The sequence below is a fragment of the Propithecus coquereli genome, unplaced genomic scaffold (genome assembly GCF_000956105.1).
Source record: "Propithecus coquereli isolate 6110/MARCELLA unplaced genomic scaffold, Pcoq_1.0 Scaffold355, whole genome shotgun sequence".
Lineage (NCBI taxonomy): Eukaryota > Metazoa > Chordata > Mammalia > Primates > Indriidae > Propithecus > Propithecus coquereli.
Window position 1 is genome coordinate 4,307,353 of NW_012149230.1, and position 6,000 is coordinate 4,313,352.

General features: G+C 64.0%; 1 protein-coding gene across 1 annotated transcript in view; it reads right to left on the reverse strand.

The window, feature by feature from the left end:
- Positions 1-5,192, reverse strand: part of KCNJ12 (potassium channel, inwardly rectifying subfamily J, member 12) — a 36,966-nt gene extending 31,774 nt beyond the window's left edge. Inside the window, exon 1 of the mRNA XM_012651409.1 lies at positions 4,657-5,192. The gene's annotated coding sequence lies outside the window, so the exon portion shown is untranslated. The remainder of the gene's footprint in view (positions 1-4,656) is intronic.
- Between the last annotated feature and the right edge of the window lie 808 nt (positions 5,193-6,000).

Here is a 6,000-nt window from a genome sequence, read left to right on the forward strand (position 1 = left end):
TTCTACAGAGACAAATAAAGCAGGAGAGAGAATGTGGGGCAAAGGATTCGGCAATGTCACCGTGGAAGTCAGGGAGGCTCAGGGAGAAGCTGGCATCTGGGCAAGTCCGGAAGATGCTGAGGGAAGGGCTGCGCGGAGCTTGGGGAAGAGCGGTCAAGGCAACGGGAATGGCATGTGCAAGGGCCCTGAGGTAGGAGCGGGCCTGGTCTGCTGGAGACACAGCAAGGAGGGCAGGTGGGTGGCCAGGGGATGGGGCAAGTGCTGGTGCTCAGGCCAGACCATACAGGGCCCTGTGGCCCTGGCGAGGAGTCTGGCCGGAACCAAGGGAGGGCCCGACACCAGAGCACTAACCAAGCACAGAGCAGGTGCTCACACAACAGCGGCTGGGGTGGCCCTGGCAGAAACCACCACTGCATAAGCTTTATTTTGTATTCCCCGGCCCTCCTCCAAGCCCGAGTCCTTCAAAGAGGTCCAGCCCACAGGTGAGGGGAGGAGGAGGTGGCTTCAGCTGCCCCAGGAGATGGGAGTGCTCAGGCCAGGCAGGCGGGGTCAGGCAAGATCCAGGAAGCTGTGCCCGCCAACTTGAGCGACAACACTAATGCACAGTCCGGGTAGAACTGCTCCCCAGGACAGCTGAGGAAGGGGTCCCAATGCCTCTCTGGCCATGCGCATGGAACCATATCCAGCGCTGCAGGGCTGAAGGCTAACTGGGGCTAGGCAGGGGACCCCAAGGTCCCCACAGCCTCACACTGTCACTTCAGCAGCCTGGCGGCAGGTCTTGGGCTTTGGAGCACCAGTGGGGGTGGGGAGTGGAGGGGGATATGGAAAGGACACCAGGAAGCAGGATGCCTGCATCTGGGCCACCACTGCAGCAAATTGCCACCCCTCAGGGCCCATTCTCCACACGGCCAAGGGAAGCTCGGATGGACGTGACAGCTCCCCGAGGCTCCAGCACTACGAATGCTCACCCCTCCTTCTCGGCCCCCTTTCCACACACCCATTCCTGTTGAGACCAGGCCCTGCCCACCTCCGCCTCCTGGAGGCACACGCCAAGGCTCAGGTTTCCACTGCCCCATCCTGGGCACTCTCGGGAGCCTCCCTGTTCGCTTGGGGCTTTGGTCCCACTTCACAGATGATAAACTGAGGCCAGGAGAAGTGACTCAGTCCCAGTGGCACCCCCTGCCTCTCTCGCCCCACTCATGTGCCCTCCAGTCTCCTCCCAGACAGTGATGTCCTCAAGGGCAGGGGCCAGGTTTCCACTCATGCAAACCCATTTATTGAGCACTTTTGGGAGCTGCACACTGTACCAGGGGCCGACGCCGAGCAGTGGGGCCCGGGGTCTCCAGCCCCAGTGCTCACGGCCCGTACAGCTCCTACCAGTACATGGAGACAGGAGCTGCCACTGAGGTCCCCGTGGCCAGAGGAAGCACAGACTCATCGAGCATTTGCTAAGCACCTACTGCATGCCAGGCCTTCTCTAGGTCCTAGGGCTGCAGCTCCCTAGGAGTGGGGATGGCAGGCAGCCCCAGGGCCTTGTGGGACCTGCCTGAGAGGCAGGGGGTTGAAGCCAGGCTGGCACGAGTGCCCCCAGACAAGGTGTCATGGAACCAGGAAAGATGCAGTTCTGCCCCCAGGAGAGCATGCGCAGGCCAGTCCCTCCAGCACCTCCAGCCCCGTCTACACAATGGAGCCATCGCCACCCTCCACACTGGCAGGCCATTAGGAAATTAAGTGAACTGGCAGAGTGCCGAGCCTGGGCCAGTGCCCAGCAGGGCCTCCAGTCCTGCCCTGGGCCCAGCTCCTCTGGAAAACCCACCTGCCCCCACCCAGCCCCCAGACCGCACCCCCACAGCGCCTCTGAAGACACCAGCCATCCGTACACGGCCCAGTTTCAGGCCAGCTCTCTTTCATCTTCGGCCTGTCCCTGCTGCCGGCCCCATCACACTGCCAATTCCCCAAGCAGCCATCCCGTGTGGCTGAGCCATATCCACCACACCTTCCCCATGGCTGGCCTGGCCTCCACCTTTCCTGCTGCCCAGAAGCTGCCCCACCTAGCAGCTCCTCCATGCCAGCCCGTGGCAGGGCTCCAGCAGCAGGCCCAGGGGAGGGCAGGTGTGCCCACATCGTTCACAATGGAGCCCTGGCCAGGGCCCAGCCACAAGCACCAGCTGCACCTGTCAGAGGAAGGGCCGGCTCACAGCCATGCCTGGGAGCAGGGGGGCTGAGGGTGGCGCCGTCGGTGGGCACCAAGGGTATCCCAGCAGTCTTGCCTGGGGGCCTGGCAAGGGCCACAGAGGTTGCCAGGAGTGACGATGCAGTCACTTCTGTCACAGCCACATGCCAAGACTTCTTCCAGGTGCCATGCTTGGTGCTGCCAACTGTGGCCCAGAGCACTGGAGGCCGGGCCAGGCCAGAGGAGACTGCCCACGGCAGCACTGGCCCCAGTGCCGCATCGCTCCAGGGTGCTGCTGGGGCTGTTACTGTTATTGCTATCGTCACTGCTATCATTATTATTTCACGGCCTCAGGGCAAGCCAGCGTTACCTTGTCCTGCTTCAGGCAGACGTCTGCTGGGGAGGACACCATGGCCTGGGGCAGGAACACTGGCAGGGGCAGTCCCCTGGCCTGGGGAGAGCTACATGAAGGCTTCTGTTCAAACCCAACTCGCTTCGTGGCTTTGGGCAAAACCCTCTCTGGGCACCTCTCAGCGCAGCCGAGGCACATACCCGGAGGGGTCCCTATGGGGGTCTGATGTGGGAGTTGCCATGGGAGGGTCCTGAGATGGACTCCCAGCCCAGGCCATGGTCCCACCCCAAGAGAAGGCTCATCCCCTCAGCACTGAGCAAGGTGCTCAGCCAAGCCCTCATCCAGGGAGGGGAATGAAGGGCCAGTCAGGGACTTGAAGCTCATACCTGCCAGGTCTGCATCAACACCCAGCATTTACAGAGCACCTGCTGTGTGCACACAGCAGTGCTCCAGTGGAGAAGACGTACCTTCCCTGTAGCCCAGCACATTGGAGCCACCCTCCTTGTCCCCAGGTGTGCTCAAGCCAGCCCCCCCTCACTTTCTGCTCTCTCAAGGGGCCTGGCCCCACTGAACAGGAGCCCTCCCATGGTCCCCCTCTTGGAGTGGCCAACCCTCAGGTCCCCTGGCTGGTTGGAGGGGCCACCAGAAAACTGAGGGGCAGACTTTGCTGAAGACTCTCTTAGGGAGTCCCCAGCAGACACTGAGGCTGTCCCAGAACACAGGAGGGAGTACAAATCAAAAAGACCGTAAGCCTCTGGTGGTGCCCAGGGCTGAGATCTAGCTCCCCTCCCTGACCCTCTGCCCCAGCACGGGCGGTCCAGGAAGGAGCTGCGCGTGGAGCCGCACCTGCCACCTAGCAAAGTTGGGGCTGGGGTCCAAGAGGGCAGACAGGGGCTGCATTCCTCTGGCACCTGGGGGTAGGGGGTTGAAAGGCAGGCTAACACCTCCTGGGTTGCACCTTTGAGGAGGCGGCTGCTGATTTCGGAGGCGTGTAGGCGCCTCGGCACTCTTGGGAGACAAAGCTTGCGAACCCGGGCTGGGGATGCGCACGCGGGGAGCAGGAGGTCCCCAGCGCTTTATTGTAGGACTCCAGCCTGGGCACAAGGGAGCGAAGAAGAAACTAGAAATAGCCACAGGCAGCGCTGCACTCCAGCATGGGTATGCCCCTTGGGGCACCGGGAGAAGGCAAGTCCAGACTGTGGGGAGGCAGGAGAACCCCCCAGAACGGAAGGCTATCCTCAAAGAAACACTTTCCTGTGACCGCCATTCCCAACGCAGGTTTTAAGATATTCACATGACATGTGTACGCTGGATCAGAACTCAGGCACAGACACCAGCTCGGGCCTCAACTCTCATCTGGACACCCCCCCAGGAGCTCCCCACCCCAGCTGCCATTTCTCAGGAGCCCCAGATTCCCGCCCTGCTCCCCCAGGACATTCAGAGCCGAGCAGGACATTCAGAGCAGATGTGCGCGCACAGCGGGGACCCAGGCCCTGAAACCCCAGAAGCTTCTCCCTCGAGGAGCCATCCCCCTGGAGATGAAGGCCGACTTCTAAAAGCAAAAAGGAGCCGCTGGACTTGTAGGCTGGCTCGCTGGCAGAGAACCATTTCCAGAATATTTTTACTCCATTGGAGCATGGGAGATGAGAAAGAGAAAAGAATTAAAGGACCCGCAGGTCTCGGGTCGGGGGCATTCTCCGGGCTGCCCTATAGCCCGCGCGCCCCACTCCGTACCCCCACTTTGTTCGCTGGGTCTCCGGGAAGGTCACGCGTAGGACCCATGCCGCGCGCGAAAGTGCCTCCGCACGCTCCCTCCCGAGCCCCTCGTGCAAACCGGCCAGGGGGTGCCGAGGGCTCCTCAAAGTTTCCCAGAGCGCCCCCCGGGACGAAGGTTAGCCAGGAGCAAAGTTCCCTGGTGGCGGCGGCAGGAGACATAGCAGGGGAAGAAAAGCTCGCAGTCAGCATTTCCTCCGATGGCTCACCAAGGGAGGAAAAATGAAAACACCCTCCCGCCCCACCTTCCCTGTTGCTGCACCACCCGGTGCTCGCCCCGGGCCAGGGGGCCGGGGGCGGCCAGTAGGGAAGTGGGCCGGGCCCCCGGGGGTCCGTGCGCCCGCGGCCGCGCACTTACCTCGGTCAGCAGCCGGGGCGCGGCGCGCTCCGTGTCCTCCGAGCTCCGGGCGGCCGCTCCTGGCCGCGGCAGCCGCCGCGCTGGCTGCATCGCCGCCGCTGCCGCCACCGCCTCAGGGCAGCCCCCGTGGGCACTCCATGCCGAGGGGGGCGTCGGTCCCGGGCGCGGATCGCCCGGGTCCAGCCACCGGTCGGGAGCGCGCGCCTGGACGGCGCCCCCGGCCGCTCGGTCGGGCCGGGGCCGCTGGCGTCCGTCCCTCAGTCGGCTGTGAGCGTGGCCGGTCCACCCCCTCCCCCTCCCCCTCCGGCTGCTATCTGATCTCGGGCAGGGCCCGGCGCGCTCCCCTACGCCCCGGCGCCCCGCACCTCCCCGCGGGCTCGGGCCGCGCCAGTCCCCTCCCCCGGCTACCGTTCCCAGGGAGGCGGCAGCGGCGGCGGCGTGGCCGGGAGAAGAGGGGGAACGAGGAATGGAGGGCGAGGAGGCGGCGGGAGGCGGCGGGAGGCAGCAGCTCGGCGCGCACCCAGCTCCGCGCCCCGCTGCCACCGGAGCCCAGCTCGGCAACTCCTCTAACTCTCCACCTAGAGCACGCCCGCCCCGCGCCGCACCGCCACTGCCCCCGCCTACCACGGCCCTGGCCTGGCCCCGCGCCCCTCCTAGCCCTGGGCCGCCCCTCACACACACCGCCAGCCACTTGCGCACCGGGACGCGCGCGCGCGCGCGCACACACATATACACACACACCCCACACACACACCCCACACATACACACACACACACAGGCACGTCCTCCCGGAGACACGCGCGCACACACAGGTGCCTGGCTAGCACACACACAGGCAAGGGAATCTTGAACACGGGTGCACACAGTTGGATACGCAGGCTCAGGCTCCCCATCCAGACATGCAAAATACATGCGCTGATACGCATGGTGGTCGCAGGTGTATATACATTCACATGTGCGCATGCAGGGTGGTATCTGCACATGTGTAGACAATATAAGCTAGTGCATTCCCAGGCACGCACACTGGTGTACACACGTCATCCCCCCAGCATCCCTTTCCTTGTGCTGCTGGGCTCCTGCTTTCTCCTCTGTGCTCCTCCCTCTCTGCCAACTTGACCCCCAGGTGACCCTCTTCTTTTGCCCACCCCTGTCTCTGGAGGCTCAGGCTTTCTCCCCAGCCTGTCGCCACCCACCCTGCCCTCCCAGCCTCCTGGGGCCTATCGTCTGGGCCTCATATCTTCTGCCTCTTGCAAGGCCCAGGCCTTTCATCCTGGCAGACAGACCTGCCCGGCTGGGCCCTAACCCAGGGAACCCCATTTTATCGCTGGCCTGATCCCTAGCTC